Here is a 25,376-nt window from a genome sequence, read left to right as displayed (position 1 = left end):
GTCTGTAGAGCACGATTGTTTTGCTCTTAATGTGTAGAAATTCCTGCTGTTGAGTCATTAATAGTGGTCTTTGGACCATCCAGCTCAAAGCTTGTGCAGATAACTTTATGTACACTGTGTCTTGGATGGTAGTCATTTCCAAGCAGAAAGGGTGTTTCTCTGCAGCAACAGAAGTAAAGACACATAAATAGGTGGAGATATAAAAGCAAATAAGATAGAGAAGGGACATGATGAACCTTAAAATAAATCCAATTCCTGTTGCAGCCAGCTGTCAGCATTTAGCTATCTGTTATATTATCCTATAGGATGCTTTCGAGGCCTGTACATAGTGAAGACTGAAGCAGGGCCTGTGGTAAGAAGTCCAGCAAAGAAACAGAGGAGGTTATGCTAGCCATAAAGGATAAGGAATATGGAGATGGTAGTGATTCAGGTCGTGTAAGAACTTGCAGACAGAGATACAGGAAGGAACTTTACAAACATCAAGGGATTGAATGTACTGAAGACAAAATAAGCCTTGAATGATTTTGAATGATGCATTTGATACTAATAAAGCCAATAGAGCTGAATCACTTAGTTTTTGCTGTATTTTGCTTTGGGTGGATTTATTTATTTATTTATTTATTTATTTTACTGTTTTTAATTTAAAAGGTAAATAAAATTATTAGGGATATTGAGAAAACAGACTGACATAGCAATATCTCTGCTGATTTCCTGGGGAGGAGTTCCAGAGCCAATATTTGAAGGAACAAGAGAGATCTTTGAGGTGTATTCTTTAAATGAATGTCACCCCCAAAGTACTTGCATTGTATTCTGAGTAACCACAAAGAGTTAAAAAAATTCCAGATTCCTGAAGAACTCGGGATGACTTAAGGAAAACTAGTAAAATATAGATCAGTCCCCAGAGGAAAAGGCAGTAAATGAAATGGGACAAAACTCAAGAATATTGTGCTGGAGTGAACCTCTCCAGTCCTGCAGTTAGTCATGTAATTGGTGCTGTATGTGGATTCAGTGGTTTTCCTGTACATATCTGCTTGCAAAATGGGGATGTGAATGATCTAATGACCATCTTCTATTTCATTATGTTCACATCAGTTTAACTATGCCATAACTCACAAAAAGGTTTTCTTGAATGCTGTTCCCCAGTGGCAGGATGACATGTGACATTAGATGTACAGTGTAATATCTTTTTGCATGAGTATATGAAGTAAAGCTGATATTTATTTAGAGAGGGAAAAGTATGGATGAAAGAACCATGAATTCAAGATGTTAAGGTTAATGGGTCAAAATCTAACCTAAATAAAACTCTCAATGAGAGTTTTGCCTGAGCAAGGACTGGGGGATTTAGCCTTAAGAGAATTAACAAGGTACATCAGGTCTCTTCACTGTTCTGATTGCCAGAAGCCTGTCTGGACTGCGTCCAGATATACATTCTCAATCATAGCAGATTAAAGAAGTGAGTACAGGAAATGATGTGTACTGTATCATATTATCTATTCTGCATCTATGTAGACAGGTACAGTAATAACTCTACAAAGAAAATGAGAGGAAAAAACATGGAATTATTTTAATCAGCTAATGTTTTTCTCATCTACCTGTTTTCTGGGAAGGTAATTATTTTTCAGTAATTGTATGCTGCCTTTTAAAAATTCTGTTACAGTTCATTCTTCACCTCAGGAATCCTTTTCGATCTTCTAAAGCTGTTGTGGATCCCTCCCCCTTGGAAAAAAAAAGAGTCTCATAAAATGTTTGCAAGTCTTGTTTATATACCCATAACATTTTTCATTATGCTGTGACAGCTCCACTGAAAAATTATTTTAATTATCTCAAAATGAATCACACAAAGAGTGAATATGAAAATATAAATCTTATGTCTGACTGTACTTTAATTGCTTTGGCTAATGAAAGAGGCATGAGATAATCTGCACAATGCAAAAGCAAAATTGCATGAACAATATAACCAGTATTAAAAATGTGCTGAATCTGTACTACTCACTCTGCTTCAGTGGGAAGATACGGGGACTGTACCTGTACTGCAGTGCTTGATTTCTGCTACTTATATGACAAGCTAATTTCGTTAGGAAATAGTGTTGGAAACACCTAATAATTATCTTTCTGTTCTCTAGGTCAGCAATGCTAATGAGCAAAACAAAGTAAATTTATGTTCCTGAAGCTGTGGGCCCTCTCCTGACAACCTATCTGCAAGAGTTCAGTTATGTGAGTAGCTCTTATGTGACAGAGTGATGTGAGCCAATGCCTTGTATATGTTTACGTTTTTGCTTTAATAAGCAAAATGCCCACTGATTGTAATAAGTAACATATTCCTACAAGCATGTCAATGAAGTCAGACAAAAATGTGCACCAGCAGGTAAGAGAATGATTTTAAATATATACACACACAACAGATCAAATCTGTAGGCCTGATTAGGTATTGTCTTTTTCCACAGTAAAAATTTTTTCTTCATCAGTTCCTAACCTTGTGATCTTTGACTGAATTTTATGTAAGACATTGCACACAGGCAGTTTACTTTTACAGACTTCTGAACTTTCAGCTGTTTAGAAGCTGTTGGTTGAAGGTGATGAATACAACAAAGAACGAGGGTTTGACAGAAAACTGGTGTTAGAACTGTTACTTTGGTCAGCGACTCTTCTACCAACATAATGCAGGAATGCTGCAGGGTTATTAACCAACAAATCTCTGCTCTGTAGTCTAAAAATATCTCCCAATTGGGTGCCTTAGTAAAATGCCATGTGTTATAAATGGCAAAGCTGATTTCGAACTTACAGGGATAGTAAGGAAGAACTGCTAGAGCTTTGATATTTAGCAGAGTGGTAATGGACATGTAACCATACACATAGATAACCCTAAGTAATTGTTTTCCCTGCTTAGATTAGATGTTTTTTATCTTGGACTAAAGCCATAAACCAAAATCCTGCCATTGTTTACAATTGTCTTCACAGGGTTTGTGTGTCTGTTTTTATTTATTTATTTATTTATTTATTCAGTTTTGGGACAATCTTCTTTAATAATCTATAAATCTCAGTTTTCTCTTGGTTCACAAATACCGCACTGAGTTTTAAATCTGTGTGATTAATGACACGCATTAAGTGAACTTGCTGACTCAGGAAATTAGTAGTGATTAAGAGAGGCTTTCACATAGGTCAAATCAGCAGTGACAGGATATTTTTGCCATCTGATGTCTGTTTTAGGCTCATACTGGCTGTGGACACTTTCAATTTGCATAGCCCACTGCATCCTCTGCTATTATGTTTTACCTACTATGATTTCAACAATAAAAGTTTTATCCAGTGTAGCAGTGGGCCAGATATGTCATTAGTGTGAATCAGAGTGACGCTACACTCCCTTATGCCAACAATTCACCTGGTTCAGTATGTCTCTAATAACATGGCATGGGTGCATGAAACCAAAACTGTGGGACTTAAACTTTTTCTGGAAATGCTGATCGATGTGTTTTTCATGGGAGGAAGGGCATTTGTAATTAATGCTGTCTTTTCACATGCAGTGAAACCATGCAGGACAATCTCAGTTTATTGCAGGTTATAAGTCAGCATGGTACTCCGTGTGTCTAGGGTATAAAGCATTTTCATATCCAGCTCTATTATTTCAAACTGTTAAACATATTTCCCCCAAGGAATTTGAGATTTCTTTCCCTTTACTCACCTGGACCTTGCAGTCCATTTTTCTGTCACTTCTTGTTAACCTATGTTGGGCAGTGTGATAATTTGACCCTTTGTCAATATGAACACCCTTGTTACTTGGGGCATTATTAGCTTCCTCTCTTCCACAGTATTCTCGGAGTAACTTCTCACAGATTATTGAAGTTCTGCTCAGTTTGCTAATGAATTTCCCTGGTATTTTGTTGGTTTAATACAAAATGTTCAGGTATTTTAAATAGAGAGAGTATATAGATATAAGTTAAATGAACAGACAGCAATTTCAAGTTCGCTAGACACCCATTATGCAAACATACAGAGAAACCAGTTGTTTTTTCACAGTGCCATTGCATGAGTGTAAGTAGATTTTCCTATTTGAACATCTACCATACTGAATGTGTTCCAAGCTGCTGATTCACTTAAGAAATATCTCTCTAGTGAGCAGCACCATCTGTATTCTTTTTTCTAAATATTTAAACTAACTATGTATTATTTCATACTTGTCAAACCCTTCAAGGCTTTATGGTATTTCAAGAATGTTGTTTGGAACATGCAGTTTGGAATCTGTTTTTGTGTGCTCTTGCTACTAATTCTATTTCACCATAACTGATGTGTTTACTTAGCTCCCTCCAGTGACTCAATGAGCAAATAAGTCCATGGTGTGCTATCATTCTAGATACTGCAAAACAAGTTACCACAAAAGGCAAGTTCAGTTCTTTAGATTAAATTATGTAGCATTCTGCAACATAATGACTAAATACTACGTGCTAAAACTATTTTAGCTTATAATAAACAGCAGCTGATATTTACCACATAGTTCTGCTATTATTTCTTATTAATATTTTCTTATACTTGGCAGAAATAATGAATGAATTTGAACATTAAGTGGGAGGGAAAAAGCCCCACAATTCTAAAAGAGCATTAGTGTGTTTTGGAGAAAAAGGAGTGAGTTTAGAATCTGAATTCATTTCCTGAGTTGTGTTGAAGATGCTACTTCAATCTTTATAATGATATGCAGAAAAACACTAGCTATAATCAGCTTTGTAAACAAAAGTATTATACATTTTATCTGGAGGAAAATCTGTCTGCTTTTACTACTGGTAGAATGAATTTAACTGAAATAGGGTCCATTTGTGAAAATTGTTCATTTTTTGAAATATATGTGAAGAACAAAAAAAAAATACAGTTGTTTATGAGCTAAATTGAATCAGGAAATGCTCTTGAAGCTGAAAAATTATGGAGGAGGCTGTGTAGATAAATTGCTATAGTATTCATGATAGGAACAGGAAAAATGACAGTATAAAGAAAACTGATTAGATACTCGGAGGGAACTTTTAGACCTATTGAAGTACAAGGAAGTTTTGCAGCTGGTTTCAGCTGCACCATGATTTAAATAAGTCAGAATGAAGCTTTGGAAGAGATTCTTCAAGCTTGTATATCCATCATGGAAAACACATCACTGAAGACTTTAATTTTAGAGGATTGCATTTGCAGTGTAAAGAATTAATTTTTAATTTCTTATACCCCACCTCAATTCCTTTGGTAGTTTGAGAAAGACAAAAAAAAACAAAAAAAAAGGGAAAAAAAAAAAAGAAAGCTGTGAGTAATAAGGTTCTTTATGCTGGGACACATTCTCAGTTATTATCATTTATTTGTTTTAATGTAGCATGTAGGATGTGCCCCCTCAGGACCAAGCCATCACTGTATTTGGACAAAACCCTCATAACATAGTGCCAAAGAACTAGCAGAGTATGAGAAGTTAGTATAACACATTGTGAACTGGAGCCAGGCTGAAGGCAATGACAGGAACAGAAATCTTAGCTAAGGCTGTTGATATCTTATTTTCACACACACACACAAAAAAAATAATAAAAAAAAATAAATCACAAACCCAAGAAGTTTTATTATTTTTTCCTATTCACTTTTCTTTTCTATACTTTGCTCTTTCCTCCTCTGCCCTGCAACTTCCACTGTCCTCAGCAGAAAAAGCAGTGAGTAGAGCACAAAAAAGAATGAGGAAAGAAAAAATGTGACAACAAACTTAGGTTGTTATGCTGAAATTATAGAAAGATGCCAAAATTGTTAAAAAGAAGAAATAATGTTTCAATAGAAATACAAACTGAAAAAACACAGTTTTAAACAACTCCAATGTGTAGAGGTTGATCCATAGTAACAAGCCTCGTTTGTACAGCTGTGGAGCTGGTGTAGTTATGGTTCAGTGCATGGTGACACAAAGCAGGCAGAGCAAGGACTTCTCCCTGATCACCCAGAAGGAAAACTTTCTCCAGTATGGTTATAATTTACAAGTATCAGTACAAGTACAAAGCCAGCTTTAGATGGTGGGGAAAAAGAAGTTAGTAAGCATCTTCTAACAACAACAAAAAAGTGCACTTTCTTGTGGAGATTTGATACAGCAAATTCAAAAAAAGTACTAAAAAAATTAATTGTCAAGAAAATAGAATATCCTAAAATCTTGGGACTGGATCTTTGCTTCTTAAGGGTGCTTAGTGGTAAGATTATACCAATTAAATGTACTAGGAATTTTATAGTATAAAGTATTTCCTTTTGGTTGGACCACTTAAGTTTTCATTGTGCAATAAGGTAGTGCAAAATACAATGCTTTCCTGTTACAATTGACAATGAAACAAAATTAATATTTTCTTGCATCATTTCTTGAATGTTAGCATATACTGTTGGATTGTCTTTTGTTTGTTGCTATGTGGGGGAAGTTGTGTGTGTGTGTCTGTAAACTGACCTCTACTTCTGCTGGGAATATACTTACTCATCATACAAGGTATTTCAATGTAATTGCTATGGCCCTGCACCATTTTTACCCAAGTCAAAACATTGTCTGTTATTTCTTGTTGTTTATACATTCTGTGGAAAATCAAGCAGGAAAAAGCTGGGTCAGAGAAGCTGGCTCCGTGTTGTGCTCTGAACATGATGGGAGTACTGCTCATTTGTATCTCTGGTTCAGCAGTGAGCATCGTTCTGTGTTTTGTGTTCAGTTACTGTTCCCAGAGCTAAAGAGGGACCACAATACCCAGAATATTTTCCACCTTTGAGCTCATTACAGTTGCTGTTTCTGCAAATCAGTCTTCCCTTGATTCATTCCCTTGAATGATTTCTGCAAATCAATCTTTCCCTTTCCTTTTGGCCGTACAGACCAATGACAGCCACAGCCAGTGGGATTTTGGCACGTTTGCTGCTATTTGGTTTACCTTAGAGAAATGTTGAGGACCTCTCTTTCCTTGCTCTTCTGGCTCCTGTTCTTCTTCTAGCAATTTAATTGTTTAGGCAAGACACAGCTGATGCTGGAGGGTGGCAGGCAAGGCCACAGAGGGCTCAGAAACACAGAGATCATTAATATGGCTTTCTAATCCACGAGGGACCGTTCTGAAAATCAGATCAGTGATGAAGTAACAGCACACACTGTTGCTCTTATACTTCTGTACCAGTTCAGACTTCATCCTCAAGACAGGTGGTCTTCTTCCTGGGCAAAGTGAAGAACTGCAGTGGAAGCTCCGTGGGCAGGAATGCCCAATTTGTATGGCCAGGTCTGGGGCATAGCTTTTAACCAGGCAGTGAAGAAAAATAAAAATGGGCCTCCAGTAGCAGACTACCTCTTCTGTGTGAAAAAGAATATAAATGTTTTAGTTAGTTTGGCCAGTGAGACAGAAGAATTGTTTGTACTTGGGTTGTTACAGGGACAAGTTTAGGTATATGTATTTTTTAGGTTGTCAAATCAGGGATGTCATCCATCTGAAGGATAAAAGTTTGATCGCCAAGTCAGAATGTTGGAGTCCTTTTGTGAGGTCCTCTGAAATTAGGATGCCTGCTCTGTTGCTAAGCTCTGTCTCCCTGAATCTGGGTTTGTAGTGCTTATGTTATGGTTTGCTCATGATTAATAAAATACTAAGTCTTCCTTTCCTGGCAGCAATGAACAGATGGGGGAATCAGCTGATCTGATGAATTCTGTGTGTACATATACACAGTCAACAAATAATCAGAAAAATAAGGATCATGCTCAAATGTTACCTATTTAAAAATATTTATAGAACCACAAACTAAATGTGCTGCCAAAAGGGTGGATTGACTAAGGAAAGTTTATTATTGTATGCATTATTTATCTGCTCTTTCATTCACAACAGGTTTAATTAAAAAACTGTAGTTTTTCCAAATATTTATTTGGGATGCTGTTATTAAATGTAAATGTGGCATTTTGCATAAAGTCAGTGTTAACTTTTTGGATTAGAATTTTAAAGAGCAATATACAAATCATAAGTATTTCTTAGGAAGCATTTATGTGCTTTTCATTTCAATAACAAGTCAGCTGGCAAAACTGTGTAGAAAATAAGTATCTATGAGAAGTAACAGACAGCTCTGGAGCATATATCGAGTCTCAATTGCATGTCTAGGATTGCAAAACACAGCAAACCACACACGTAAAAGTAGCTTGAACACAGCAAGAGACTAAAGCCAAAATAGTCTTGAGCTGGCAAAGTAAACCTGCATAATTACCTAGCTTACCCTTCCCTAAACAGCAACCCGTGCCATTGTTAAAAGAGAGACATGTCACAGAGCAGAGCCCAGCCCCTGGAGCACAGCCACCAGCCTTGGGAAGAATAAATGAGCCCAAGGGATACTTGGGAGTCAGGTGATCCCGGTCATAACTCCCAGACCAGGAATGATAGTCATTGATCCTGGATTACTCTCATGGAAGCAGGGGCACTGTTAGTTGGTGGCTGTGCTGAATAAATGGGCCCAGGCAGGGTTTTGGGTACAGAAGAAGTATCCGTGGAGAAGTCTGAAGCAAGGAGAAGATGCCTAAGAGGATCCAAAGAGAACAATGCTACAATAATGCTGCAGCACACTTTGAGCTCACATCAGTTTCTATGGATGTTCCCAATTCAGTACTGAGGCCTCAACATCCACTTTTGCCTCTCATGTTCCCCAAATGCTGTCACTGGCTGTTCTAAGGAGTGACCGTGTGTGTCTTTGGGATGCAGCACTTGCAGACCCGTTAAGTATGCCACACTTTACAAGGCACATGTCCAATAGAAAATTTGTATTTCTGTGCATCGCTGGCTAATGCATGTTTGCAGGACTGTGGCTGAAAAAAGGAGGACTGTGTTCAGAGGACAGTTCTAAAAATGGGATTTATAAAACCCAAACTGCACATGATGTTGTTTCCTAACCTTGGACAAGGACCACCCATGACTGATTTAATGTTGAATGAGGCTGGAGACATATAAAAGACATTTTCCTTATCAGTATTTCTAACTTTGCATTAGCCCAGCAGTCTTCTACTGAAAGGTGATTTCTCCATTGAATGACAATCAGGCTACATCGCTATTAATAGAAATGAAGAAGTACACATCATCTGCTCTACCCTCCCCTCTTGCTGTCAAAGCTAAGCACCTAGGAGACAGCAAATGTTTCTGTTTACTAATGGAAAAGTACCTGGAGAGACCTCAGTTGCCCTGGGAAGGCTGAAAAGTGGGCCACAGACACTTTCAAGATTAAAACAAAAAAAAACAAACAAAAAAAAAATGGGGCAAACAAAAAACAGCTATGAACCAATACAGAGAAAATACAGGGAAAATGTCCATTATCTCTGAATTTCAGCCAAGATGACTTTCAAGACTGCCTTATTTTCTGAGTTAGTCCTTCCAATCAGAAGGGTTGTGGTGGAGCAAATTTTCTTTTTTTCCAGTCTCTGACCTTCTAACAAGACGTAAGTTTCTGGAATTGAGAAGCTGGTTTTGCTCTTTAGCCTGTCCTTCAGATACTCTCTGCACTACACAACCATGATTCATTGATAGGGCACCTCCTTTTGTGTATGCAGGGAGACAGGTTTTATCATACCAAGTGTGGCATGATAAAAGTTGAATATAATTTCAAGATAAATATCTAACTCTTTCTCAGAACCAGTGTCCAGAGCACGAGTGAGGTCATTATCATTTCAGGGAGGAGGGTACCAAGGCTGCCTTTTGCACTGCTTCCATACAGAGTTGTAAGTAAAATCACAAATGTGTCATTAAAAATTACCAGGCATGAGAATTACTGTTTATTCTTTGTACTGCCTGGGAGACACTGATGAACAGAGCCCTGTCTGTCTGTGCAAACACTTAGTGAACTTAAAAAGTGCCCTTTGAATGTATTACTCACAATGATTTGGTTTAAGTGGAATTTAAAGAGTTTACCAGTTTCTTCAGCAGTCTTGATTGAAGGTTCCCTGACCTTCTTGGGATATATAAGACTGCAAAGAATGGAATTCTATGTAAAATGTCAGAAAACCTTTAATGAACATATTATCCAAAAGTTCCCATATTATGTCTCGTTTGGATGGAAAAATTGCATTCAGTACACTGCAAGTCTTTGAGAGGGCCCAGACTAATGCCCCAAATGTCTCTTTTAGTGAAAAGGATCCTTTTATAAATGAACAAATAAAAATTTATAACAAGATTTTATAGATTTTATACATAAAAAGATTTATGTCGCACAGTAAATTGAACTCTGTTAAAGAGCGAAAGAAAGTGTAAGAATCCTTTGTCTAAAGCACCTCAAGTAATAGCATCTCATCTGTTGCTTTGTTAGTATATAGATCGTTTTATTACTGTATTGACTGAAGCTGGTCAGACCTCAAATCTCATCTTAACAGTAGGGTAGCTCTGGCAAGTTCTTTGCTGGAAAACTGCTCTAACTTTCAGGCAAAATATGATCCAATGAGTTTATGAGTATCTTTGTTGAAGAGATCTGTTGGCACAATACCTAGTCTCTCTTGTTGAGATACCTTCATCAATGCCATCATAACCCTGGCTTTTGTAATAGCTTTTAAGTAGGCACAGTGAATATTACAACAGTCAGAAGATTACATTTGCTGAAATGTGAATTTGCTTTCAGTCTTACACCCAAAGTAGTTTAATTGTTGCAGCTGCCTTTGTGGAACCACAAAATGTCCAGTCATGTCTCACTTCCTAAACAGCTTAAGAAACAGGCCTTGATAAAAGCTACTTGGGACCATATCTCAGAATACTTAAATGCAGCTGAAACTGCACTCATGTGAGTCTGATATTTCCTTGGTTCTAGATTTAGGGACTGCATGTTTTGATGGAATACAAGATGTAAATCTTTTATTTCCTCATTGACTCCATGATTCATGGTCAATCTTTTGGGCCAAGTGGCATCCATGTGAATTGCGTTTATTTGGATTTCTGATTGTTGGATAAGAACCATTAGATTTGCTAGAAGCCAAGTATTACCAAATGCTCAGAAAGATCTTAGGGTATGGGAATGACTCCAGTCCTTTTGTGAACTTGTGCTTGCACTTTGAACAGATGCCTCAGCTTTTTCAACACATGGCTGAGAAACAGAATCTTTGAAATGGCTGGACTGGTGCGGTGCGTTCAGTGCTGGTCTCTAAATGACATACCTTATACTCTGGAAAACATATCTTATACTCTGGAAACACTTGGTATGCAACACTGTTGTAGTAAGCCTCATGCATCCCCAAAGCAATGCGAAGTACCTGTAAATAAAGGTATAAAAGCTGTAATTTCCCCTATTCCCCATGGGCAAAATGCACTTCATATGTAGCTTTATTTTAATGGAAATCTCTTACTCTGTTCTTTGGTGAGGAGCGAAAAGGCAAAAACTATCACAGTGGCTAAATCTCTCCTTGGGCATTCATATGAATGCTTATGTTGATTTTTCATTTCACTTTACACAAATATTTTATTCTCAGGGGAAATAATAATTTCCCAGGGGAAATTATTTGCCATCATATTTTCAGTGTTGCTGTCTTTCAAGGACTAATTTATTACATACAGCTGTTCCAAGGTGGAGGTGAAAGAGGAATGAAAGAACAAACTAAACTTCTGTAACAGTTTAGAGTAAAAGAAATATTTGTGGAAAATCGTAGGAATTACCCAAGTCTTCCCTTCTGCCTGCTAGGCTAAGTAGCAACTGTTCTGCCTGATTGGCTCATCTTGGAAACACTTGTATTTGAGTAATTTTCTCAGTGTTTATAAACCTTCCTGGGTAAAAATTTCTGTGGCCTGTGTCACAGTACCACTTCATTGCAGTATCCTCTGCTTTTTACAATTTAAAATGAGAACAGAACCAAGCTTAGTGAGAATATTACAGTGATCTTTATCAGACTGTTCAGGATAAGAGTTGTTGTCATTAGGAATTACATCACTGTTTTAGGCAAATTTTTCCAGATGTTCTGCTCATTAAAAATGTGAATCGGTTTAGAAGAATAGGACAGAGTAATTCTTTAAAAACCGTGGTGGATTGACAGGCAATTACTGTATTTCTAAATGTAGATTTCATGGAATTTGCAGTTCCTGAAATAGAGTGAAAAAGGGAAATTAAAGGGAAAATTGTAATAGACACCTATCCAGAAAGAAATTTAACATTACATCTCTAACTGTTCTTACATGAACTTGGGCTGAAGACCTTGTCTTTCCTCAATAGGGGAAAAAAGTCTGTAGAAAAGGGTTTGTCTATCCTTTGTATTGCTAATTGGAATTGACATGGTATATACACAGAATCAGGCTTTGTAAGGATGATGCTGAACAGATGCCTCTGAAATCAGAATTTTCTGTGCATCACAGAGGAAGACAATCCTTAAAATCTCTTGAATGTTTGAACAATCTCTTTGAAGTTAAAATGTTGTGTAAAGGTATTAAAACTCAGCCCAGAGGACTCTACGTGTGAGAACCAAGTTCATTCAAGTCTCAATATACCTTGCAATTTTTGCTTTTCAGGATGCTTGCAAGCACATTTTCCTTTCTAAACATTCAGCATCTGTTTGAAATGTACACTGTAGTACAACTGTAGTTTGATGTATTCAAATTCTTAAATAATTCAGTGGATCCCCACATTTGTACATAAATACTCTCCTCAATTATTCACCAAGAAGAGCTGTTTTTCAGGAGATACTTTAGTGATTGTACTTGTGTCCAGACACACCCTTGATTATACCAGAGCTATTGTGAAGGCTGACAACTTCCAGTTCACAGAAGCTAATCATTTCTTTATGTAACTATCTTATTCCAGTTACTGGTCTTATGAGAGTACCAGATTTCATGGGTGGTGAGCACAAGTAGTCACTTTTATAGAATATAAGATTTTGATAGAGGACTATATTAAATACCACATTTTGTATTAGGAAGAAAAGAATATTGAAACTTTTTGTTCTTGCTGAAAATCCTTGAATTTATTATAGTTTTACATTCTCATAGTCCTCACAGTATGCTTAGAAAACATTTGTTCTTCTGATTCCTTTTCAGAGTCAGCTGTGTGACATATCAGATAATATATTGCTTGGAATGCATTTTACTTGCTTATTTTGAGGCATGCACATGCAATAGATCTGGATTTTTTTTAGACATAATTAGTTTTGTGATTTTTTTTTTAAATTTATTTTTTTGGACCAGCCTAAGATGCTATACAATACTAATTAAGCTTTTGGTGGACTGGAACAAACAGTAGGTAATGAAGAAGTGTATATAATAGAGATGTTGGAAAGCAAAGTACTCCAGATCAACAGAATTATGATTCATGGGAAGAAACAGTGGGAGGGAGGGACAAAAAAAGGAAAGAAGAAGACAAAGAGAGGTTTATCATGTGAGCAACAAATATAGAAGAAAGAAATCACATGATCTGTCTGCAGAAGCAGAGGTTTCTTTCCATAATTTGCAGTGATTTTTTGTCCATATATGATAAGACTACAAATATTGTCCTAGTATATACAAATACACATAAACACTGGTTCTAATTTTCACATGACTTTAATAAAAACAAAATGAAACCAAATATTTGGGTCTGACATCCTGGAGAGGTGGATTCTGTGGGCTAAAACCAGATCTCAAGAAGCAGTATGATCAAAGTGTGCGAGGTATCTCAGCACCATTGAATGTTTGTACCCTTCAGAACCAAGACATCTGTCCCTCATTGCATGCAGGGCAATTAGCATAACTTGTTATTTGTGAAATCAGTGACGCCTGTGAGAGTTCCAGGAATGTTTAGCACATTTCAGAATCTGAGTGTTCAGTGTCATTTATCCTTAAGGTGCTCCAAAAGCAATGAAAAAATTAGTGCACTGTGTGGAGCTATGCTTCTTTTGTACATTCTATATTTACAGCTGTTTCCAGCTGAATTCCTGTCAGCAGATAAAAAAGCAGATAGAGAGCAAAAGAAATACTTCTCAGCTATTTCAGTTATGATGTAGAACTTGGAGGATAATAGCCTTGATGTATTTCCTGCTCAATGAAGTAACATTCCTCTGAGGTGGGTAATTGCTGCTCTGTTCAAAGAGATTTCTCTCTGCTCTTATTCTGCATTCACCATGGTGATACCTCAGATGCCTGAAGTTTAGGATATTACTTTCTGTTTGTGAGCTGTGATCTTAACTAGGGCAATTGTTACACATTACCCGGCACTGCTTATTGGTAACAAGTCCTATGTTGCAAGTATTCTCTGTGTGATCCGCACTGAAGTTAATGTGGTTGTAGGTAGTTTGTTGAATAACACTCACAGTTAAATGGAGGTACTGATCTTGCTTACAGTGAGATTAAAGGTTGAATTTCCATTTCCTTTGGTGAGAGCATGGCAGGGAAGAGGTAGTATCATGAAGTACTGTTTACACCTGGAATCCAAGGTGCCAAGAGCACTGGTTTAACAGCATTTCTCTCTATTTGTACCTGTACTAAGGAAATACCTATCATTCCTGCTGAGTGTGTAACAGGAGTGCTCAAAGGTCTTGATCAGTGATCCTGCCACTCGGGTACTAGCTAGTACAGTTCCCTATCAGTCAAAGCTGAAGCAAAGACCAGCCAAAAGAACGGAAACAGATTTTGAAAAACTGTGCCAAGGGTTCTGCTTTTGTCACTCTGTTCTGCTGTCTGCCTCCAGGTTACATCAGGCCACTGGTCTGCACTGAGTCCTGTCACATGAAGAAAAACAATGACAAAGATGAATGTGGGTCTCACTCAGAGGGACTGGGGAGCTGAGAAACATGGGTTTCAGTCTCCCTCCGTTTATTCTGGTTGTTTTTATCAGGCTGTCGATGATACTGCTGAGTTACAGAATTGCTGCTGGGCCATATTGCTGCTGTTGTGATGAAGGCAATGGCTGTGCTGGTAATGCCTAGTCCATGTGATCTGTTGTAGTGTTGTACACAGACTAAATTAAGTAATCTGTGTGGGTTTCCACAGAAGTGGGCATCATGGGAGAGTATAAGAATGATTTTTCTTCTTTTTCTGGGCCTGCCCAGGTCAACTCCACAAGCGAAAATGGAAATCTGGTCACAGCAAATTACAAACAAAAGTAAAGAAAGAAAATAAATAGCCCACAAAGGAACTGTAATGAGTAAACATATACTTTCAGGATCAAAATACATACTATAGAAGGTGTAAAGAGAGACTGGATAACAAAACAAACAAACAAACAAACAAAAACCACACCAAACCTTTAATAATAAAATTCAGTTTTCTTTCCATCTGCCCCTTGTTTAATTCTGGCAATCATAGCATGTTCTATATTTCCATTTCAGTGCATTATTTAATGATAAAAGGAGTCTGGAGAAAGGGAGGAAGATAGTTTCATTTGGACAACAATCAGAGAGAATTTCTGTAAACATCTGGTTCTGTTTAAGACAGTTTTAAAAGCATTTAATATAAAAGGCTATAAGAAGGTAGCAAAATGAATGCCGAGTGTTCTCACTGTGTAAGCAATGCCTTTTTCCCTCCTGGAAGTTTGCATACAATTGAACTGGAGTCAAGTTTGTGGATAGGTTTCACAAAGATAACCTCACATTATCTAGTGTGAGTGAAAGAGACTTGCAAGAACAACAGCTAAAGTCATTGAAGACCTCTCTTAAAAAAAAGTTCAAAAGATGATAAAGCCCAGCTGGATACATTTCAACCAGCTGGATTTCAGTAATTGAATGAACACAGTTTAACAAGTAGTTAGAGATGAAAAGAGAGTAGTGAATAAAAATGGAGACAATGGAAAATTCATGACACAATGGTCTAGTCTTTTTCTCATTTGGACAGGGCTTGGTAGATAACTTGGAGGATTGCTTGTGTCTTTGATACTCTTATAGTAAGTGGTATGCTCAAGTGATAACACCGAAGAGCAGGTTTGTAGCAAAGTTTGTTATTAGTAGCACATTTTTATTGTCTTGGAATACTTCAATCACATTTTTGTTCACTAAAAATAAATTATCGAAAAGATATAAATAGGATTAGTGGCACAGCTGCAAGTAAATGTACATGATTTAGAGATTATATTGAGTAATTACAATTGTATAAATGTTCATTAATAGAAGAAATAACATAAGCTGAGGATGAAAATTGGACATTTGGACCCTACGGCTCACTCCTTCCTCTTTTATGCATCAGATGCTGCTGATGTTTGTTAGGCAAGCTGTAGTGAAGGTAGGTACTCCTTGCTATAAGGGTTATTCTCGGGTCTGGTTTTCATTTTGGAACAGAAACTGTAAAGATATCAAAATAGAATAGACAGTCAAATTCCGCTCATTTTCAAAGCAAACACCTAACAAAAAGATACCTGAGGTCTGAACAGGCAAACACATTCTGAGACACTCCTAAGTATACTAAGTGTGGAAAACATCCAGTATGACTCTTTTGATAGAAACGAAGATATGAAAATTTAAGAGTTCCTTCAAATGGTTGGGCTGAAAAATGTAGATTGAGATTACCCCTAAGCATTGGAATTATAGTATGTAGCTGGTGCAGGATTAACTCTTCTCAAGCAGAATTAAGTGACTGAACAAGCTGAGTTTAGAGAAGGGACATTTAAAAAAGTATTTTGTTGCAAAGATTTCTGTTGGCTTGCTGTTCATTTTTTCTTAAGAATTGGCCCTCAGTGATAGCTGTTTTGTGATTCTGACCCAATTTTCGTATGTTTCTGGTAAAGAATCGGATCCAGTTTTAAGGATGGAGCTGCAAATAAAAAAGTTTTGTTTAATGTTTAATGTAAAATTGCACTTCAGGAACGACCAGATGCTTCCTACTTAGCTAGATGGAGAATGTGGGGCTGGGCTTTTGCTGTTAATGTACAGTGTCAGACAGTCATTTTTTAGTATTTTGTCTTCTAATTTAATTCAAGTTTTCTTTCACGTTTACTCAGAGGCTGAAGTGCCAAATCAGGACTTTGTCACACGGTCCAGTAATTTGACAAGAAAACAGCTGCAATATATGTTAGAGGAGAATTCAGCTCAAAGAACAAGCTCAAATAACAGCTCAAAAGAACAAGAGGAAAAGACAAAAGAGAATTTATATTCCAAGCCTGAAAACAGAGATACATTACAACTGTGTTCTCTTAACAAGAACACTGGGTGTTTTCAGAGTATTTATATAAGATAGTAACACCATCTTTAACAGGGTAGAAAGCAATACTTGTTCTGGAGGCAGGGAATTTTACTTGTGCCACCTGTTATACACACTGTGCGGATGGTGGATACTAACAGAATCAAAGAAAGCAGATTAAGAGGAGGACTGAAAATAAACTTAAACACACACACTGCTCCTTCCTGCAGTGGCACTGCACTCGCATTGCCACAGGGTGTGGTTCAGCATCTCTCTTAAAAATGCCACCCTTAGACTTGAGCCTAGCTTTGCCCAGGGCTGTTTTGAAGCTGAAGTAGGAGACAGAAGCAGGCAGTGGTTCATGTGAACTGTCAGTGGTGTTATGATAGTTCAAAAGCAGAAGGGGGACCGTTATCTCTCTTACATATGGGGGATGAAAGCTCAGAGGTGATCTGGCTCACGCTGTACTGCTGTCTGCAATGGCCCTGGCTCAAAGAGCCTTAGTCTATAGGCCAGTTCATGTGGGTTGGCATAGGTTTGTGCTGCCTAAGTTCTGGCAAAAAAACTTGCCTAAGCTGTACCACACATGCCTGGGATCCTCCCTGAATCTGATGGGGCATTCATCTGACTCTGTGTGGTCATACACTCTTGGTGTTCTTCTCTTTCAAGGGCTTCAAGACTCAAAAGGCATCTGCTGCAGCAGGCCAGAGTGCTTGCTTTGCAGCATGGCAGAGGAAGCATGGGTGCCCTGTGGTAGGGCTTACAGGGGGACAGCACTACCTGCTGGGTGCTTTTGGAAGACCAACTGACAGGAATCCTACTGTGAGGCCAGGTTGTACACTGGATCGCAGTCCAGTATATTCTGTCATCCTTCCTTCCTGCCTTTGTGACCAAGCTACAGTTTCAGGTCAGTTTCTGCCTCTCCAAAGTGTTTTTGTTGTATACGATTACATCAGTTTGAGCCTGTCTTCTTAGACGGTAATGTTGCATCAGAAGAAGCTGGAGAATAGACATGCCTGAGTGCTACTTGCTGACATTTTAGAACCATTTGCTGCATATGAAAGGTGTTTGGCTAAACTGACATTTTAACTTTCACCAAGGTGTGCTCAGAGAAGTGACGTAACCCAAGCAGCTTTCCCCAAGACTTGTTATTCCACATTTCTGAGTGCTCATATTCACATTTTTTTTTTTTTTTAGGAAATACTCAAACAAGGTGTAGGCTGCATCAGGACATGACTGTACAGAAAGCCATTTGAAGCATGAAGTGGCACTCTGGACAGACTACATTTCTTTTGGATTTTAATGCTAACCATATGGGATGCCTAGCAATTTTAAAAATCATTCATTTACTTATGTTAGATGAGGGAAATGCAGGCAATATAAATTTTAATACTTTGTAACTGCAAGACATCTTGTTGCCCAACATCTCCTGTACTGCTGTGGTAGGATTTGCAATCTTTTCAGAAGAGAACAGAAAGGATTTGCAAGGCCACTACCACCTTTCAGATTCCTAACTAAAATTATGTTGAGGAAATATGAGGATAATGTTGCTATTTAAAGGTACCATCAATTTTTCTGTTAAAATCTAGACTGCTTTTATGATGCTCTCCTGGAGAGACCATGTGATCTGATGTTGGAAATAAGAGAATAATAGTGATATTTGGCTTGAATTGCACATTGTCTATCTTCATTAGTAAGCCTACTCCTTAAAGTATGCCAAATCATCTCTGCAGCACTAAAATACCTTGTGAATGGCTTATTTTAGATACTTTCTTAGGAAATCTGTCCGTATCAACATACTTGTGTACTGTGCTGTTCAGAAAAAATGTTTGAGTATGATCTCTAGTGACAAAACATACCCCGTACAGACCCATACACACCCGCACATACACGCACGCACACACACATTGAATCCTGACATTGCCTGTCAAGAATAGCTTTGCAGGCATCAGTTTGTCTAGTGTCTTTTGCTGCACATTGTGTCAGGAGAGGATCACATCTCTGTGAACTCTCAGCTAGACCCATGCCAACAAAAACATCCAATGCAGATATAATTACGTTTTGAAATCATGTACTGCATTTCCATATGTATGTATTACATGAGCTTTGTATAGAAACAAATCCCATTTGCAATTCAGTAGATGTGCAGATATGCATTTAGGTTGTTTTTCTTTGCTTTCCATTGCTTTTCTCTTTATACTGATACAATCAAGTCCAGAATTATGATCTTTTAGTCTTGCACCTCGTATTCTGTTTTGTACAGGATCATCATGCACTATAGATCATGAACTTACACTGATGTAGAGGATGGAATAGACAGGCATATAGCCTGTACTGTAAGAGCAGTAGGTTTATTATTATTATTATTATTATTATTTTATATATAACTGTGATTGGGCAGTGTTCTTGAATTTAAATCCATGAGAACTATGTGGACTGATCACACTTCACAGCTATGACTGTTATTTGCTTATTGTAATAATATGTTTAGCTGAAGAAAAATTGTGCATCTGACCACCAGCTATCAAGGGATGCCCAGGAAGAAGATGAAGGGAATGCAATCAATGCAATGAATTCCATCACCAATAATGTATTCTGTAGATTTTCTTGAAAAGAAAATGGTAGGTTATGTGTGAGAAACTTAGCATTTCCCTTATGATTATATTCTCCTTTGCCTACTGCTTGCAGAAAGGTGGCACTGCCACAGTAGCTCTTTCCTGATAAAAAATGCTGAAAAGATACAGTTAGAAATGGTTTTCTATTTCTGGTTGTCTGGATTCGTAGTGACAGGTGAGTTATCCCTGCAGGAAAATACAGAAAAAACAATGATGTCACTCATTTTCACAACTCTGTTCTGGTAGAAATAACTACCTAACCTCTAAGAACACAGAGGCCCTTCGGCTGAACCACAATGACAGTCTTGTTGCAGTTATAGCTTCATCATCTGTGCCTTGCTCTCACTAAAGGAAAAGACCAGTATCTCTCCTTCTGGATGTATTGTGTAATACATGCTCATATATTATTGATTACATGCCCTCTGGACTTTATTAATTGTAAGGAAAAATAACAAAGTTAATTAACACTTTCAAGCAATTTTTAATGTATTATATGGATACACGATCTGCTTGCTGTGTAATACAAAGTGTAAATATATCAATTTAAAAGAAAAAAAAACCTCAGTGGCATAAAGAATAAACAAGTGGCAGCAGTTATTAGAACAGGAGCACTTTTCTTTCTTTTTCTTTGGAAGACTTTCTTTGGATACTTACTGATTCATAGTTTTATTTAATATCTTAAAAGGAATAAACCTGAGTATCATGCATGGCTGGGACTGAGTAGGGAAAATGGGTCTGACTTCTCTATCATTCGCTGCTGCTGGATGAGTGTGTGAACGGACAAATAAATAGAAAAGTGTTTCTCTTCTATTTAAGTTTATTTTTCTTTATTTTATGTTTTTCCCAGTTTTTCCCTGCAGATCATGTTTACCTCAAACTTTTGACAAGCTGAGGCATGATGTTTTGGAAACAGAATATACAAGAAACATTTTGGAAGATACCATGAATATGATTTGTCAGCAGCCAGTTATTGTTCTGAGGATGTTGTTGTTGGGAGACAGATCTGTCTTTGAGTTTTGGAAACTTTTGGAAATTGTGACTTCTTTAACTCTGAGTAGCCTCCTTAAAAGTTGTTAAAGACTGTAGGCTGCCAACTTCAAGGCTGTACTGACAAGCAAGGAGAGTGGAAGACTTAAAGTTCTCATGATGGTCAGGAGGCTCAGCCCAAATGTTTGCCAGCTTTGTGGCAGTGAACCTGGAAGCCTGACCTCTGCAGCTGTCCTGGAGCACACACAAGGAAGCTGTGGTGTCTCTGGCAGATCGATGTGGTCCTAGGCAGGATTTGTAGAAACTCTGAATTTGATTTACTGGAAATCTGCAAATCACTCTAATCATGTTTAGAGAGAAATACTGTTTTCAGCTTGTTGATACCACTCCGAGTCTATTTGCTGAAAATTTTCCATTATTTCTAGTATCCCTAGCAAATTCACTAGGAGGACTGAGAAGTGTCAGCACCCCTCTTTTCCTCTTTCCACCAAAGGTGCCCCATGCTATGCCAAGTGTGTGTGGATTGCTTTCTGTCATGATTAGGTTGTGATTTTGCAGCACTTCTACTCACACCAATTCAGTACCTCAGTGGTTTAATTCCTTAATATTTAATGTCTCAGGGATATTTTCCAGCTCTCCTCTGTTCCCAGAGGGTCCCCTTATTTGAAGGCAGCTGGAGTAAATCTTTGTTTTCTGTAGTACAAACTGAGGATATATTTCACAGCACTGTATAGACATGAATCAGAGCAGAGACTCCTGACAAGCTAAATCATTTTCTGAATAACTGAAACTCATCCTTTTTTACAGTCTGACTGCCAAATTTAAAGTCTCAGGCCTATAAAAACTTCATGTATCCCTTCAGCCATGAACTATTTGCAGTGGAATAGCCTTGTTGTCAGCAGTCAGCCTTTGATAGCAGAGAAGGGGAATAGCATTGTCTATTTGCTTCAAAATCAGCAAGTTTCTGTAGAAGCCGCAAGATGAGTTTTGATTTCATGAATTTATTTGTGTATGTGTGTATTGATTGATTGATTGGAGCTCTCAGCTTGAAACTGCTTGAACTTTGTTATAGTGCTGTTACTTGAAATAATAGCTAATCATTCATCAGAACTCCTGGCAGCAATAAGTTCTGTCTAGCTTCTAAAAACATTTTTTACATTTTAGCCAGTTTCTAATCTAATTTCCACATCCTGTTTTCTTGCAGCACTTATCTGCTCCAGTGGAATTGTTCAAGAGAATTCCATACTCATTACTCTCTATCTGCATTTCCATGATGACTCTTCTTTCCTAGAAATGGAAAGAGAGCTGCAGAATTGATACAGTGCTGAGTTCTCCTCCTTGTTTTGGCTATAGGAATTTTTGTAGAAATGTAAACCTTAGTGCTTGTAAGATGAGAAAGAAAGAAGCCATGTTAGCACATCGTTTGTTTACCCCTGGCTTCAGTGTTATCTTTTTTTTGTGTCTGCTGTCCAAATGGAGTGGCACAGACTTCAAAATTACATTGGACTGATATGGCATGGCATTTGTATCTCATTGTCATGTCAGGGATAATATCTGATAATGATAATAGCAAATAAGAAGAGCAAATAATTTTGCTTGACAGCTATAACACCCATGACATTTAAGAACTAGCCTCTAAGTCTATTTCATAAAAGACAAAGTGTTGCCTTTTTAGCCCATTAGAGCAGTATTTGTAAGAGCCAGGAAAGCAATGGAGAATTTATTTTCATAGTTATCACTCATTTCTTTTTATCTCTCATCTAGCTCCTTCCTCCTTTCCATTGACTGACCTATAATCTTGTTTCTCATTCAGATGTGGAAATTTCCCTGTATGGAAAGGTTGCACTGCTAAACTGACAGGAAATTCCTCTATACATTACCTTGTCATAAAATTGAAGATCAAGGGTTATGAAATTTTGCTTCTGATCCCAGAAATAGTTTCCCCCTTTAGACTCACATGTAGTGAAGAAGACCATGTCTGCTCTTTTTATTAAAATTATGATGATTATGTTAAGATATTTTCTGTTTATGCTAAGGCTTTTTGTAAGGCTTTTTGCGCATAATCATCTAAATCATTGATGCTTTAGAGAGGCAAAAGGTTGCGTTAGTTCTTGCAGCTGACCTGAGAATATTAAACCCTGAACAGAAACTGAAATATATGAATATTTAATTTAATATGAAAAAGGTCACCTGGTTCCTGTTCATGGAGTAATAGGAGCAATTAAATTGGTGCTGTGTTTAAACGTTTGTAACCTAAGTAATGGAGATGTTTTAGCATTAACTATCTTTACATGACATTAATGCAGCCAGACTTTTTTCCCAGGACATTTTCGATGTTAATCTTTAACAACACTGTAGCTCTAATAGTGTAAACATAATGTCAGCCACTAGAATAAAAGTATTGAGTGTACAGTGAAGTATCTGACTAACATTTATAAATGAACAATAATAGATAATTATCTACTATAACATCATTTTTAGCTGAGATCTCTGTATCTCACTTCTTTTTTGCATCCAAAGAGGCAGAGAAAAAAATTGTAAGTAAAAGAGCTGGTAAGGCTTTGGTTTTGCTTGAAGGCCTGTGAAACAAATGGACCTAAAGGGCATTTAATGGGTATATTTCATTGATTTTACTCTGCAAATAACTGATTTTTCCTATAATAAATTCCATTTGATGCTTTACATTATGAACAAATTAAACAACAGGCATTTGACTGGACTCTTTATCTAAAAGTGTATAGGTGATGGATGGATTTTGAAAGCTTGCATATTCTCCAAAGAATATATTGAGAATTATCTAAAATTTATAAATTAGAATGAGCGTCATGGTTCCAGTTTCTGAAACTGTTCTCAATGTGTAGGAACACAAATTGCTAGCATATCAAATGTCAGTTCAGGCAGTTTCAACAAATGAGGCCTGCAGACTTTTTTTTTTTTTTTTTTGAAAAGCATTTACTTGGTTTTCCAGTTGACTACTCAGTCCATTCAAGAGTAAACAGAAACAAAGGTGTTATTAAAAGGGATAATTTAGACAAACAACCAACAGTATTGGGTAGATTTTTTTTTCACTTCATAATCTCCAGGTTGGCATATTTTAACAGGAGATTTCTGTGTTATTCTAGTTCCAGTGAGTTTAAAATTAATCTAACTCTTGTTAAAACAAACAAACTCCTCTGTAAAAATTATTTCCTTCGTTCCATGCTGATATAATAATGATTGTTCATATAACTGGTCTCAATAGGGTCTAATTGTTACCACATGGGCAGGTTTTGCTTGGACATGGTTGCAGCATTGGTCTCATCTCAGATCTTATGGACTGTATTTTCTCCTGGGGATGAGTGGGGTTTTTTATACGCATCCTGGTCATCTGAGGTGAAAAGGCAGGGCTAGGTTTGCAATATGTTGTAACAGCCACAGCACTGGATGCTGGTTGGAAGAACAGCACATTTTAAATCAGAATCTGGAATTCTCATCCTTCATTTCTTGTTTGATCAAGACAAAATGATTGCTGATTTTCTTGAGTGGACTTTCTGGTTTTCACTCTTAGTAGATACCTTAAAGAGTCTTCCTTAATACTAATACAAGAGAACCCTTCAGGCATAACTGGATTATTTTCCCAGGTTTATTCTCTGGAAAAATATGGTCTCAGCTTTTATACTGAAGCAGTGGCTGGTCGAAGAAGTGTAGGTCACTCCTGAGTTCCACGGGATCAACTTTTGATCTAGAAAATGTTTGTGTGTGGTGTTACTACTCAGGAATGGGGAGGTTTTGTTCTTCATATTAGCAGGGTTTTTAAAGTTGTTTTCATCTAGAGCTGAATTGAAACATCATTTGTAGTCAAAGGTTCCTGAGAATGTCACCAAAGATTTCATGTTATCATTCTGGATAGAGATACTTCACATGTCAAAACAAGCTAAAGTAGCCTCTATGGCCAAGAGATTGCACCAGCCTATTTGTTCCAAAGAGTGCAAGTTTGTTCTTTCCACAACTTTTTATACAGGTCACTGATTCCATTAATGTCACCTGATAAGCATGGCCTTTATAAATTAATGATCACATGCCCTTGGAAACCTAATCCTTGTTTTAATTTAAAACAGAGGTTCTTTATTTCAGGGGGCGGTGAGTTCCCCCTATTTGGAAGCAGTCAACTGTGTGTTATCTTTATGCCATGACAGTTCCTGAGTATGTCCTGGAAAAGCTCAAAGTCCTATGTTAATTGCTAGGTATGATATATTTAATCATTTTATTGTGACTTGTCAGGTGGAAATGTATAGTATGTTCTTCCAAAAATAGATGAAAGTCAATAAACGCATAAAGAATCAGAGCATTAGAATCTCTTTTAGAACAGTGCTAATAGTGAAGCTGCCCTTTTTTCCCTGTAGTTCTCCATATTTAATCTCAGATGTTGATAGGATTGGAAAATTACTATCATGTAAGAAAATGTAAATATGGATTTTTTTCCATTATTTCTGCATTATTAAAAACCAACTTTTCTATCAATAATTAAAGGTGGCTTGATCTTTTCAGGAAAATCAGTAGCTTTGCTAAACTCTACCAAAGTATCAGTTTGCCAGTGTGCTTGTAGTGTAGGCACATGTAGCTGTGAATTTTCCCTGTATTTAAAAACATATACCAGCCTCACTAGACTAATCTGTTCCTAATGAAGGGATCCTATAAGGTTGCTTTAAAGGAAAAACCTAAGTAATAATATGTGATTTCATTTTGCAAATCTACAACCTCAAATCCTTAGTGACTTGGA

General features: G+C 37.2%; 1 long non-coding RNA gene across 3 annotated transcripts in view; it reads left to right on the top strand.

Moving 5' to 3' along the window:
- Nucleotides 1-25,376, top strand: part of LOC118169294 — a 154,976-nt gene that overhangs the window by 35,542 nt on the left and 94,058 nt on the right. For all 3 annotated transcript variants that reach the window (XR_004752009.1, XR_004752008.1, XR_004752007.1), the window contains exon 4: nucleotides 2,124-2,214. This is a non-coding gene — a long non-coding RNA (uncharacterized LOC118169294). The remainder of the gene's footprint in view (nucleotides 1-2,123; nucleotides 2,215-25,376) is intronic.

Source organism: Oxyura jamaicensis, chromosome 6, assembly GCF_011077185.1.
Source record: "Oxyura jamaicensis isolate SHBP4307 breed ruddy duck chromosome 6, BPBGC_Ojam_1.0, whole genome shotgun sequence".
Taxonomy (NCBI): domain Eukaryota; kingdom Metazoa; phylum Chordata; class Aves; order Anseriformes; family Anatidae; genus Oxyura; species Oxyura jamaicensis.
The sequence above is the reverse complement of the archived record's forward strand: the minus strand, read 5'-3'. Positions and strand labels throughout refer to the sequence as shown.